This window comes from Vulpes lagopus, chromosome 8, assembly GCF_018345385.1.
Source record: "Vulpes lagopus strain Blue_001 chromosome 8, ASM1834538v1, whole genome shotgun sequence".
NCBI lineage: Eukaryota > Metazoa > Chordata > Mammalia > Carnivora > Canidae > Vulpes > Vulpes lagopus.
Window position 1 is genome coordinate 12,203,026 of NC_054831.1, and position 15,451 is coordinate 12,218,476.

The 15,451-nt window shown below is 37.8% G+C and overlaps 1 pseudogene; it reads right to left on the bottom strand.

The window, feature by feature from the left end:
• Positions 1–14,662: 14,662 nt before the first annotated feature.
• Positions 14,663–14,746, bottom strand: LOC121498254 (annotated as a pseudogene).
• Positions 14,747–15,451: the final 705 nt, after the last annotated feature.

Here is a 15,451-nt window from a genome sequence, read left to right on the forward strand (position 1 = left end):
GCAATAATTCACTCTTTTTTATTGCTGAATAATATTCCGTTCTGTGTGTGTGTGTGTGTTTGTGTGTGTGTGTGTGAGTGTGTGTGTGTACCACATCTTCTTTATCCATTCCTCAGTCACTGGGCATTTGGGCTGTTTCCATAATCTGGCTATTGTTGATAATGTTGCTATAAACATTAGGGTGCATATATCCCTTCAAATTAGTGTTTTTGAACCATTTGGATAAATATCTAGTAGTGCAATTGCCAGATTGCAGGGTAGTTCTGTTTTTAACTTTTTGAGGAACCTCCCTACTTTTCTGCAGAGTGGCAGTACCAGTTTGCACTCCCATGAACAGTGCAAGAGAGTTCCCCTTTTTCTGCATCCTTGCCAACACCTGTTGTCTCCTGTGTTGTTAATTTTAGCCATTCTGACTGGCGTGAGGTAATATCTCATTGTAGTTTTGATTTGTATTTCTCTGATGATGAAAGATGTTGAATATATTTTCATGTGTCTGCTGGCCATCTCTATGTCTTCTTTGGAAAAATGTCTATTCATGTCTTCTGCCCATTTCATAACTGGATTATTTGTTTTTTGGGTGTTGAGTTTGATAAATTCTTTATAGATTTTGGTTACTGAATCTTATCATATATGTCATTTGCAAATATCTTTTCCCATTCCATAGGTTGCCTTTATTTTTGTTTATTGTTGCCTCTAATGTGACGTAGCTAATATAATCCACAATGGGGAAAAATTAAGAGCTTTTCATCTATGGTCAGGAGCAAGACAGAGATGTCCACTCTCAACACTGTTATTTAACATAGTACTGGAAGTCCTAGCTGCAGCAAGCAGAAAACACAGATAAATAAAAGGCATCAAAATTGTCAAGGAAGAAGTCAAAGCTCTGCTATTTGTAGATGACATGATACTTTATGCAGAAAACTCAAAATGGGATGCCTGGGTGGCTCAGTCAGTTAAGCATCTGACTCTTGATTTTGGCCCATGTCATAACCTCAGGATCATGAGATGAATCCCCGTATTCAGGCTCCACACTGAGTACAGAGCCTGATCGAAATTCTTTCTCTCCCTCTCCTTCTGCAAATATCCCCACCTTCCTCATGCTCCCTTTCTTTCTTTCTCTCTCTCTTTCTCTTTCTCTCTCTCAAAAAAAAAGAGGCTCCACAAAAGGATTGCTAGACATTAAACACAAATTCAGTCAAATTGCAGGATCTGAAATCAACATACAGAAATCTGTTCTATGTCTATACACTTCTACACAACAATAATGAAGCAGCAGAATGAGAAATCAAGGAATCAATCCAATTTATGACTTCACCAAAACCTATAAGATATCTAGGAATAAACCTGTCCAAAAAGGTAAAAATCTGTACTCTGCAAACTATAAAATGCTGATAAAATAAGATGACACAAAGAAATAGAAAAAAAAATTCCTTGCTCATGCATTGAAAGAACAACTACTATTAAAATGTCTATACTATCTACTGATTTTAAAGCCAGGACATGGGTGTATTAAAAGACACTCAGAGGATATTCTGTATTCCAGACCCCCATTATTTAGTAATAATACAATTTCCTGTTAATAATCAGGATCAATTATCCCAGAAAGTAGAGCAACTCTTAAATCATGATCATGGAAGCTTAAAGTGCCCAGATGTCAATCTTAACTTTCAGTTTAATTGAATCATTTCTATGCCCCCTGGTATAAGTATTCATCTTTTGGGAGCTCTAGACTTTGTGATACATTAACCTATGTTATAGTCACTGGTCACATGGGAAGGTTTATATTAAATTTAAATTACTTTAAATGAAATACACTTTAAAATTTATTACTGCAGTTGCAGTAGCCATATCTCAAGATTTCAATGTGGCTCATGTCTACCATATTGGACTACACAGATATGGAACTGCCACTAGATAGTCTAGAGACCAGTAGAATCTAAAATTTTGTTGACAGAAGCAAAAAATTTTGCTAGAGGAGTACAAGAGCTAATGGTGAGAAGAGTCCCCATTTCCACTCACTGATCCCTGTACCAATGAATTTTGACTAGAAAAAGCAGTACTACATAGAAGTTGCTAAGTTTACAGCATACACTGCATCCTGGAGGACCTTATTTCAGATGTTCTTACCCAATTAAAACCATAATTGAGTGTTCAAAAAGCCATTCCACCATGCTATCAGTAAAGCTGCTTCAGGATGGTGGGGGAGATGGTAAGAGACGGTGTCCCAGATCAGAAAAGACCCATGTTGAATACCATGATATTGAATAAAGTTTTCTATAAATCCTTGAATGAAAGTTTTGGCAAATGACTTACAGGCAAAAAGGGGACAATCCATAATCAGAGTAAATGTTTATTCTAGTGAGAACAAAGTGCTGCTCCTTCTATTATAGAATGATCTAATGTAATCAACCTGTACCAGTTTGCTGAATGATGTTCTCAGGAAATGGGGGACACGGTGCAATACTCGGGAGTCAGCATTAGATCTACTGGTGGCAGTTGATCAGTCATCAGCTCTTTAGCCAAAATTGCATTGGTGATGGCAGTATACGTTTCTAAGCCTGTGTGCAAAGTTTATCCCTAAAATCATAGCCATTTTGTTCATGGATCTATTGGACAAGGGCAACAGTGTCTGGGGGCAATATGACTGACTGGCCTCCATTGAGTGGGTCTTCTTGTCTAGATGATGATTAAAATCCTCCTGTTTGAGGTTACTCTTTGTAAGTGTTCATATGAAGAACAAATATCTTCACAATCCATCATCCCCAATAACAGAACCCATATTCCAATTATATTCCTTTAAAATCTTCCACCATTCATCAAATCATTAGTTGCTCTCCATTTAGTAGTATAGATTCATATCTCTAGTCATTTCTTTCTCCTGCAGGCAATCAAACGACCGGGTGGATAGTGCAAAGCTTTGTCTACGGGAGGATTTTCCTTCATCACTGTTCTCCAGGGCCACTCCAGGGTAGGCCTATATCAATGCCCTCATCTCTAAAAGAAGCCATTGTTTTCTTAGTCTACTGGGTGTAGGGAGATCTCCATATTGTTATGAAGGAAGATTGAGAAGGGGGTGGGGTAGTTTATGTAGTTTGAATATGGCCTGTGGCATATGGGCCAATTGCTCAATTAAGCTGCATCTTGTACGTACCACTACCACTTGACAATGAAGTGTTGTTGTGCTGCCCAACTTTATGGTTTGAGGGTCAGATGACACCTACCTCATAATGAGCAGCTAAGGTCTTATGATAATCTGGTGGTCTATGATCAAGCGTTCATTTGTTGCTTGACCCCAGTAGTAAGCCTTGAAGCTGTTTCTCAAAATGATAATAGTAGTGTACAGAGGATGACACAGTTTAGATCCAAAATTTTAAATGTTTACTATTTGATCTAATTATAGGGTCTTGCCAAGGTCTCTGTAAATTATTCCAATGTGCCATAAACGTGTCAAGCATCATCAGACTATGCAAGGTCATATCCAAGGGGTAGGGAAACTGAAGAATTATTCTTTTTTTTTTTTTTCTGGATCCTACTCAGATTTAGCAAATTATCAAGCTACTCAATAAATTGGTAAAAGTAGAATGCCCAAATGAGGTTTATAGTTCTGCAAATTCTAAAGTGGCACACTAAGCATTTGTGGTTCTTTTTTTTTTTATTATTACACAATGGGAAGAAGCAGATGCAGCAATTAGTCTTTTATTTTACAAGGAATGTTTCAATATGCCTCAGACCGACTTTATCCCTAAAAATTCCATTGAGGTGAAAGGTCTCTAAATATTTGTAGGATTTCTTTCCCATTCCTCTTTCATGCATGTATTCTACAAAATGTCTAGAGGACTTGCTGCTTCCTGCTCATCTGGTCTAATCAGCATGGTATCATAAATAAATAAATTATAAATGTAATAGGTTGTCAATATAATGATACCTATGGAATGAGATGACATATAAGTCCCTGTAGACTATATGATAGCATAGAGCTGGACATTTTCTTCTCTCTCTTTTTAAAGAATTTATTTATTCATGAAAGACACAGAGAGGGAGGCAGAGACAGAGGAAGAGGGAGAAACAGGCTCCCTGTTGAGAGCCTGTTACAGGACTCAATCTCAGGGCCCCAGGATCATGACCTGAGCCAAAGGCAGATGCTCAACCACTGAGCCACCCAGGTACCCCTAGGGCTAGACATTTAATATGGTTTTGTATTACTGGCCCTAGCAGAGGAAAGTCAATTATTTCTGATAATCTTTACTGATAGGTAGGGGGTAGGGGACAGGAGAGAGAGAGAAAGGAAAGAGATGGGGACAGAGAGATTAAGAGAAGGAAACAGATAGACAGATGCTGTCTGATTGGTCAGATGCTGGTACTGTGTTGATTTGTTCTAGTACTGATGCTACATCTGGACTGGCAGCTGCAATTGGATTTCCCTGCTCGATTAAGTTTACACTAAAACACTACCATCTTCTTTTTTTTTTTAAAGATTTTATTTATTTATTCATGAGAGATACACAGAGAGAGAGAGAGAGAGAGAGAGAGAGAGAGAGAAGGGGCAGAGACACAGGCAGAGGGAGAAGCAGGCTCCATGCAAGGAGCCGGACGTGGGACTTGATGCCAGGACTCCAGGATCATGCCCTGGGCTGAAGGCAGGCGCCAAACTGCTGAACCACCCAGGCATCCCAACACTACCATCTTCTAGGTTCCATCTGTCTTCTGCTCAGGTCAAGTAGCGAAGTCCAAGGAAAATGTGGTGGGATCATCACACCATACCTTTCAAAACTTTGTTGATAGAAATTATCTCTGAAAACCCTCCAAGAATATGTTCTTTGTTTTGTTTTATATTTTGGTAAATAGAGGCAGTTCTTCTACAAGTTTTCATCTGAACTTTTCTACTGTATTTGCTAAGGAGTTACTCAAGTACTTGGCTCATGCCTGCAAAGAAACTAATGGAGGAGGTCTGCTGGCAGCAGAAGGATCTGAATGTCTGATTGCTGTCCTCGTGCCTGTGCCCCGGGCTGGCTTCAGAGTGTAAGAAATATGACCATTGCTTTACTTTGCCTTCTAAGTATCATCTCAAAATGATGAAGATATTTTATTCTATTTTATTTTACTGAAGATTTATTGTTCATTATTCAAATTCAGATCTACAATCTACCTGGAATGGATTTTTATATGTGGTCTAAGATAAGCACCAAAATGCATACTTTTCCCATATTGATTCTCATTTGATTGAGCATCATGTTTTAGAAAGAACAACCTTTCCTCAATTGAATTACTCTGTCACATGGGTGATAAAACAGGCAACTATACATAGAGTGGAATAGAATAGAATTTTTGTACTTTAATAGGAAGTCATGATGTTTGGTAATGGAAGTCCTCTAAAATTTTTGTCTTCACTGGTTTGCTCTTTTGCCTTTCCATATATATTTTAGAATTCATTTGCCAATTTTGGTCAAGGCTTTGGTTGGGGTGCATTGAATGTAGGAAATGATCTGTTGAGAATCAACATTTTGAAGTATTGAGACTTCCAATCTATGAACATGATGTATTCCTCTATTTTTAAAAGTCTTCTCTAATTTCTTTATTTTTAATTTTTTGGTCCAGAAGTAATGTGCAGGTTGCTAGTTTGATTTATTGTTAGGTGTTTGATGTTTTTGATGCTATAGGAGGAAATAGTTCCTTTTTAAGAATCTTTAATAGTTTCGTTACTATGTAGGAACTATATACGATCTTTCACCCCATAATTTTCTCCAATTAATTATTAATTACATTTACTAAATGTTCTTGTTCTCAATTATGCTAGATGAAAATAATGATCCTTCAATTTCTCCTTTTCTGATTTTGATAGCTTGTGTTTTAAAAAAATCCTTCCTTTTTGAATTGTCTAGGATCTCCAGTACATTTTTGACTAAATGTAACAATAATGGACAGTCTTGTCTCATCTGTAGTGTTAGCTGTATGTTGCTGTTGTTTTGTATTTTATCAGATTGAGAACATTTCTGTCTATATTTTTTTGTTTTATAAGTTTTTAAAAATCAATAGGCATTGATTGCTTTTTCTGCAAATATAGAGATGACAGTATGATCTTTCTTTATTTTTCTGATGATATAATGAATCATGTAGATCAATTTTAGAACATTAACTAATCTTGCATTTCCTGAATAAACCTAATTTTTCTAATACATTATCTTGTATGTGATTGCTATCATTTAGTTTGTTATGCATATATTTGCATTTATGCTCATGAGATTGCTCTTATGTTCTGATCCCTGCACTAAAGATTTGGAAACTGAGGTATAGAGACTTTAAATAAATGATTAAAGCTAAACAGACAGTGATTCAGAGTAAGGGAATTTGATTCAAGAATATAGTTCCATACATTAAATTATTAAATAACAGTTGCTGATTATAATGTTTTCAGAAAATGATATGAAATGATGGTGTTGCTCTGTGAAGTCTTGTATATTAAAAATTATGAATTTGCATTTTTCTAGAAATTATAGCACTTTGGGAAGTGTGACAGTTAATTCTATGTGTAACATGGCTGGGCTACATGATGTCCAGAAAACTAGTAAAACATTGTTTCTGAGTATGTCTGTGATGGTTTTTCGAGAAGAGATTAGCACTTAACTTGAACTGTGAAAGAAGATAATCGTCACTAAGGCAAATGGTTGTTATCTGGTAATGATGGGCCTGAGTAGAGAAAAATGACAGAGAAAGAATGAATATGCTCTCTTTGCTTGAGCTGAGACATCCCTCTTCTCTTGTCCTCAGATATGTGTGCTCTTGGTTATTGGCCCTTGAGACTCACCTAAATTATACCACTGGCTCGCCCAGTGTTTCAGCTCAGAGACAGGAGATCATGAAACTTCTTGGTCTCCACAATCACATAACCTTATTTCTATAATAAATTCCTTTATCTCTAAAACAATATTATATATTATCTTGGTTCCATTTTTTTCCAGACGACCCAGACCAGTATTAGCAAATCTTTTTTTTTTTTTTTCCACACAGTGGTAATGCATTTTTACTATGGCTTTTAAAACCCTAAATAATCTATCTTCCTCCTCTTTTTAAAAACATTTCATTTCTTTCACATGCACACACATTATTATTCTTCAGCCACACTGACCACTTGACATTTTTTGAACATGCCAAAGCCAAGTGCATTCCTGTGTTCCTGTCATTGCATGGGCCATTGCCTCTGCCTAGAATCTTCTCCCTATAGACATCTGCATGGCTCATGTTCATTTCCTTCACTTCTCTGCAGAAATGGCATCTCATTATAAAGGACTTTCCTGAGTTATGCCACTTTCTTAAGTAGATTATCAGCAGTGATACTCAGAACCACGCTCCTTCCTTCCCTGTTCACCCACAAACTAGTCCTCTTTACTAGTTCCCTCTACTTGTGACTAGCCTCCACAGCCCGTATCTACACCCAATATTTTACATTCATTTCTCTAACTTCTCCAAGATAATCTTAACTCTTTAACAAGAAGGGTTTTATTCTGGATCTATTTCTAGAGCCCAGATGAGTATCTGATATATTATAGCTCCCTTCCCTTTTTTAAAACAGATGTTTACTATGTGAATGAACAAATAAATGGATGAAGGAATTTCAAAGTGTCGAAAGTTACCTAATTTCTCAGAAAGTCTCCTAATTTTTTTTTTCCTGTGAATCTAACCCTGAAGAAAGACAAGCGTAGGGCCTTCATGATTACCTTCTTTTTATAGCAATGATTCAGAAGGTGTTGATAGATATTTAACACATCTTTCAGTCGCCTCCTGACTATGCCCAAGGTAACTTAGAGGTGGGAGCATTCATCATTTGCCATATGATAAGCTTCTGTTGTTTGCTTGTGGTGCAAGGAGTTCATAATGCCCACTTTATATGCAATATGCTTGAAAAATGAAAGATTATTGTTGATATTAAAGTAAGATATGCAATATCGTATGTAATTCATTTCCCTCAATGTATGCCCTTTAGCTATATTTAACCCTGTCCTTCACATCTAGTCCTGAGATAAATGTAAAAGTGGGGTTCTGTATATAAATGGTGCATCTATCTACCAAATTGATTTCTGGGGCCAAAGAAATAATTGTAATTTATGAGATACACTTGTGATGGTCATGAATGTTAAGCAGAGTAGATAGGTCTGGGTGACGTGACTTTGATTTTTAATTATAGGTCAACTCAGCTTAATTCCATAATGTGACACTTCTTTAAACTGAAAGCTAAAAGTGCAAATGAACTAACCTTTGAATGTCAACCTGAGTTCCAGCAGCTAAATATGCAACTCTGAGCCAGTAACTCGAACTCCTGGGCCCTCAGTTTTCCTAGCTTGACCCACATAATTTCTAATGTCCGTCCTTAAATTGGCAAAAATGTAATGGCTCTGTATCATCATTTATTAAGGGAACTAGTTTGGGAATTAGAAAGAAGTTAGGTGAGAAGCGTTTTAGTTCTAAGTCTAATACATAGCTTTCTGATAAAGAGAGAGGGAGGAAGAAAGGGTAAGGAGAAAGAAAATTCTATATCAGAAATCCTTTTATTGAGGATCCTTGGGTGACTCAGCGGTTTAGTGCATGCCTTCAGCCCAGGGCATGATCCTGGAGTCCCGGGATTGAGTCCCATATCGGGCTCCCTGCATGGATGGAGCCTGCTTCTCCCTCTGCCTGTGTCTCTGCCTCTCTCTCTCTGTGTCTCTCATGAATAAATAAATAAAATATTAAAAAAGAAATCCTTTTATTTTTTTAATTGTTTTTAAAAATTATTCATTTATCTGAGAGAGAGAGTGAGAGAGAGAGGCAAGCACAAGGGGGAGAAAGAAGGAGAGAGAATCTGAAGCAAACTCCACGCTGAACACAGAGCTCGACAACGGGCTCTATTCCATGACTGTGAGATCAGGACCTGGGCCAAAACCAAGAGTGGGTTACTCAACAGTGAGGCACCCAGGCACCCCCATCAGAAATCTTTAAAAAAAATACAACCCAGTTTTAAAAACACAACCCTAGTTGGCCAGACTTTAGACCCTGCCTACTTGGGAGGACAGATGAAGTCAGAGTCACAGAGTACCCAAGTGTTATTAGAGCTTTCCTTTGATTCCAGAATCTGTCTTCTTGAACACCATTCTTCTCAGCATGAAGATGTTTCTTAGAAGCCTTAGGGATTGTGCTTAGCTTTGAGGAAGGGAGTTGGGGGAAGCCTGAGGGAAAGAAGTTTCAGTGATCTCAACAATAAGAGTAAAGTTACTATTACCTGATGGAATTTGGTGCACGGAAGATATGATATGGTTTGATCTTAAAGAATGGGATGGGGGGAGGTAACAAAAGATTAGAAAGTGAGGTGAGGCTAGATCAAGCAGGGGTCTGTAGGACAGCTATTTTAGCTTTTTTTGTGTGATACTTCTGCTCACCATAAGTCTAGGTAGGGCTGAGGTCGAAGGAAAATTTGAGTGCCAGGTGTATTAAGATAGATCCTTCTCCCACTGCCAAAGATCTCCTTACTAATTCAGGTTCATCCTGGGTGGTTTCCTTCTTACCTAAGTGTAAGAGGCCTCCCAGAAAGTTTTAGATCTTTCACAGATTTCTTGGCGACTGGCCCTGCTAACTCATCAGGTATGCCCAGTCATGTCAGAAGCAGATATTAGGTATAAGGCGGAAAAACCTGTACTGAGACTACATCATAATATAATATCATAATCAAACTTTGTGATGCCTTCAGGAATCTAGAAACTTAAATGCTAAATGCACTTTAACTTTTAATTGGAGGTTAAAGACGATTTTTAGATAAGGTTACTGCTTGTATCTCTCATCAAAAGTGGATTTTTCATTAGGTCTTCTGCTATCCTCGCCCATCCCACAGTTCTAACACACAGATGAAGCCAATCCTCCTCTTGAGATAGATCTCCTTATTAGTAGACCATGCTGGTACCTACCATTGACATGATTTGCAAAATATCTGACACAATGATAGGCAAACCCTTTCAGGAGGGCTGACAGAGAAGTAGCCAGCCTAATTGGAAGCTGATATTTAAAACGATGCTATAGAATTTTCTGTATCACCTTAAAAGGTTCACTGACTTTATGCAAATATGCCGAGGGTGCTTTCCCTCGGCATATTTCCCATTGCTTTCCCATTAGAGAAGATGACCAAATATATTCTCATATTACATATGTGTGGCAAGGCGAGTTGGTAAGGAAGGCCTAACAAAATATTTGTTTCAGCCACAATGATGAAAACAAATGCCTGCAAGTTGGGAAATGTCCACCAGTGAAACCAATCATTTTAATCAAAGTGAGTATGTACTGCTGAAGTTGTGTCCCAACATAAAATGTTCATTTGTGGAAACTGCTTTATTTAGCAATGCTCTCAAAGCTCGATGAGGAAGCAAAAGGACGAACAAACTGGAGTGTAGTATTAATTTCTTTGCAAAATACTTTATGTAACTGAACTATTTTGTGGGTCGACTTAAGTGTTTTTTTTGTTTGTTTGTTTATGAACATTGATTTAATGACAGTGCTCTTGAAATTATATGTCTGGAGAATGTTACAATAGTCCCACAAAGAAGTTTGTTTCTGGGGGAGGATAGAGCCTGGCTCTCTTGAGTAGCAGTTGGGAGTCGGGGGCTCCTTTGTGTGCATGTGATTGTGCTCTCTGTTGTTGTTTTTTTTTTTTTTTTTTTTTTGAGGGGTGGGCTAAGAGAAAACCAATTTTAGCTAAAAAGATGTGCACAGCTGATTAAAGTTTACTAAAGAAAAAAACCTACATTTTAAAGCTATCTTTCAAAATCAGTCCTCTGTTCTGAATTATCCATTAGCTTGCAGAGATTCAGGTTCACCTCCTTATTATTAAAATATGTATTCACAAGCCTTTCACAGTTGTGCTGTTCTAGTAACAAATACCTTCTATTTTTCTAGGACATAATTTCACTTTGTTTAAACGGGAATTCTGGATTCAAGTAGTTTTTGGTTTTATCTTTAATGGGAAATAATTCATTTGCTGATTTTTTTCTCCTTGATTAAATGATTTCAGGCACATTATTTCAGGGCCTTTGTTGATAAACTCCTATTGGGTTAGCATTGAATTTATTTATTTCTAAGATTTGATTCTGTGGATGTTTGAGATGAACTCGTTAACACCTAAATTTTCTGTGAAAACAGCAAGCTCTTTAATCACAGAGTTTGGAGTAAGACCAGGGGGAATGGTGATACCTGCTTTCCAGCCCAATTATTTGGCGAAAAGAGCCAGTAAGGACCCTTTGACTTTTGCCATTTTGCCACACACCATCTAACAGAGTTATTAATCAAGAGATGTACGTTATTATGTAGGATCTCTTAGCTCAGATAAATAATTTATTTTTTAAGATTTTATTTATTTATTCATGAGGGACACACAGAGAGAGGCAGAGACGTAGGCAGAGGGAGAAGCAGGCTCCACACAGGGAGCCCGACATGGGACTCAATCCCGGGTCCCCAGGATCATGCCCTGGGCTGAAGGTGGCATTAAACTGCTGAGCCACCGGGGCTGCCCTCAGATAAAGATTTAATGCAGGATATGCTCGTAGCACTGATGACAGCATGAAGAATTACACTGTGGGCAAGTGTTAAAATTCCTGACAATTTCTGTGAATCCAAGGAAGAAATAGTTTAAAAAATAGCTTTTACCTTCTAATTGTGTTGATTTCATTTGCCATAAAAGGAGTATACATGAAGTTATGTAAGGCTAGTAAGATTTTATTAAAATATAATTTTCTTAGAGGTGGAGGTACAGTTTATTTATTTATTTATTTATTTATTTATTTATTTATTTATATTGGAGTTCAATTTGCCAACATATAACATATCACCCAGTACTCATCCCGTCAAGTGTCCCCTCAGTGCCTGTCACCCAATCACCCCAACCCCCCGCCCACCTCCCTTTCCAGTACCCCTTGTTCATTTCCCAAAGTTAGGAGTCTCTCACGCTCTGTCATCCTCACTGGTATTTCCCACTCATTTTCTCACCTTTCCCCTTTATTCCCTTTCACTATTTTTTATATTCCCCAAATGAATGAGACCATATAATGTTTGTCCTTCTCCAATTGACTTATTTCACTCAGCATAATACCCTCCAGTTCCATCCACGTTGAAGCAAATGGAGGATATTTGTTGTTTCTATTGGCTGACCAATATTCCATTGTATACATAAACCACATCTTCTTTATCCATTCATCTTTCGATGGACACTGAGGCTCCTTCCACAGTTTGGCTATTGTGGCCATTGCTGATAGAAACATCAGGGTGCAGGTGTCCCGACGTTTCATTGCATCTGAATCTTTGGGGTAAATCCCCAACAGTGCAATTGCTGGGTCGTAGGGCAGGTCTATTTTTAACTCTTTGAGGAACCTCCACACAGTTTTCCAGAGTGGCTGCACCAGTTCACATTCCCACCAACAGTGTAAGAGGGTTCCCCTTTCTCCACATCCTCTCCAACATTTGTTGTTTCCTGCCTTGTTAATTTTCCCCATTCTCACTGGTGTGAGGTGGTATCTCATTGTGGTTTTGATTTGTATTTCCCTGATGGCAAGTGATGCAGAGCATTTTCTCATGTGCATGTTGGCCATGTCCATGTCTTCCTCTGTGAGATTTCTCTTCATGTCTTTTGCCCATTTCATGATTGGATTGTTTGTTTCTTTGGTGTTGAGTTTAATAAGTTCTTTATAGATCTTTGATACTAGCCCTTTATCTGATATGTCATTTGCAAATATCTTCTCCCATTCTGTAGGTTGTATTTGAGTTTTGCTGACTGTTTCTTTTGCTGTGCAGAAGCTTCTCATCTAGATGAAGTCCCAATAGTTCATTTTTGCTTTTGTTTCCCTTGCCTTCATAGATGTATCTTGCAAGAAGTTGCTGTGGCCAAGTTCAAAAAGGGTGTTGCTTGGGTTCTCCTCTTGGATTTTGATGGATTCCTGTCTCACATTTAGATCTTTCATCCATTTTGAGTTTATCTTTGTGCCTGGTGTAAGAGAATGGTCTAGTTTCATTCATCTTCATGTGGATGTCCGATTTTTCCACCACCATTTATTGAAGAGACTGTCTTTTTTCCAGTGGATAGGCTTTCCTGCTTTGTCAAATATTAGTTGACCATAGAGTTGATGACACATTTATGGATTCTCTATTCTGTTCCATTGCTCTATGTGTCGGTTTTGTGCCAGTACCACACTGTCTTGATGACCACAGCTTTGTAGTACAACCTGAAATCTGGCATTGTGATGCTCCCAGCTCTGGTTTTCTTTTTTAATATTCCCCTGGCTATTCGGGGTCTTTTCTGATTCCACACAAATCTTAAGATGATTTGTTCCTACTCTCTGAAGAAACTCCATGATATTTTGATAGGGATTGCATTAAATGTGTAAATTGCCCTGGGTAGCATTGACATTTTCACAATATTAATTCTTCCAATCCATGAGCATGGAATAGTTTTCCATCTCTTTGGGTCTTCCTCAATTTCTTTCAGAAGTGTTCTGTAGTTTTTAGGGTATAGATCCTTTAGCTCTTTGGTTAGGTTTATCCCTAGGTGTCTTATGCTTTTGGGTGCAAATTTAAATGGAATTGACTCCTTAATTTCTCTTTCTTCAGTATCATTGTTAGTGTATAGAAATGCCACTGATTTCTGGGCATTGATTTTGTATCCTGACGCTGCCAAATTGCTGTATGAGTTCTAGCAATCTTGGGGTGGAGTCTTTAGGGATTTCTGCATACAGTATCATGTCATCTGCAAAGAGGGAGATTTTGACTCTTCTCTGCGAATTTGAATGCCTTTTATTTCTTTTTGTTGCCTGATTGCTGAGGCTAGGACTTCTAGTACTATATTGAATAGCAGTGGTGAGAGTAGACATCCCTGTCGTGTTCCTGATCTTACGGGAAAGGCTCCCAGTGCTTCCCCATTGAGAATGACATTTTCTGTGGGCTTTTCATAGATGGCTTTTAAGATGCTGAGGAATGTTCCCTCTATCCCTACACTCTGAAGAGTTTTGATCAGGAATGGATGCTGTATTTTGTCAAATGCTTTCTCTGCATCTATTGAGAGGATCATATGGTTCTTGTTTTTTCTCTTGTTGATATGATTGATCGGGTTGATTGCTTTATGAATGTTGAACCAGCCTTGCATCCCAGGGATAAATCACACTTGGTCATGATGAATAATCTTCTCAATGTACTGTTGGATCCTATTGACGAGTATCTTGTTGAGAATTTTTGCATCTGTGTTCATCAGGGATATTGGTCTATAATTCTCCTTTTTGGTGGGGTCTTTGTCTGGTTTTGGAATTAAGGTGATGCTGGCCTCATAGAATGAGTTTGGAAGTATTCCATCTCTTTCTATCTTTTGGGACAGCTTTAGTAGAATAGGTATGGTTTCTTCTTTAAACATTTCATAGAATTCCCCTGGGAAGCCATATGGCCCTGGACTCTTGTGTCTTGGGAGATTTTTGATGACTGCTTCAATCTCCTCCCTGATTATTGGCCTGCTCAGGTTTTCTATTTCTTCCTGTTCCAGTTTTGGTAGTTTGTGGTTTTCCAGAAATGCATCCATTTCTTCTAGATTGTCTAATGTATTGAAGTATAGCTGCTCATAATATGTTTTTAAAATTGTTTGTATTTCCTTGGTATTGTTGTTGATATCTCCTTTTTCATTCGTGATTTTATTTTCAATTAGCAATAATTGTACCTCGGATAAACCTCATTGGCTATGATACTGCCACTGCACAAAGCTCATTCATAATTTTATTAATTTGAGTCTTTTCTCTTTTGTTTTTAATAAGGCTGGCTAATGGTTTATCTATATTATTAATTTTTTCAAAGAACCAACTCCTGGTTTTGTTGATCTTTTCCACAGTTCTTCTGGTCTCTATTTCAGTGAGTTCTGCTCAAATCTTTATTGACTCTCTTCTTCTGCTGGGTGAAGGTTTTATTTGCTGTTCTTTCTCCAGTTCCTTTAGGTGCAAGGTTAGCTTTTGTATTTGAATTTTTCCCAGTTTTTTGAGGGATGCTTGTATTGTGATGTATTTCCCTCTCAGGACTGCTTTTGCTGTATCCCAAAGATTTTGAATGGTTGTATCTTCATTCTCATTAGTTTCCATGAATCCTTCTAATTCTTCTCTAATTTCCTGGTTGACCCTTTCATCTTTTAGTGGGATGGTCTTTACCCTCCACGTGTTTGAATTTCTTCCAAATTTCTTCTTGTGATTGAGCTCTAGTTTCAAAGCATTATGGTCTAAAAATATGCAGGGGACGATCCCAATCTTTTGGTATCAGTTAAGACCTGATTTGTGACCTAGAATGTGATCTATTCTGGAGAAAGTTCCATTGCACTTGAGAAGAATGTGTATTCAGGAGCGTTTGGATGTTAAATTCTGTAGATATCTGTGAAATCCATCTGGTCCAGTGTATCATTTAAAGCTCTTGTTTCTTTGGAGAT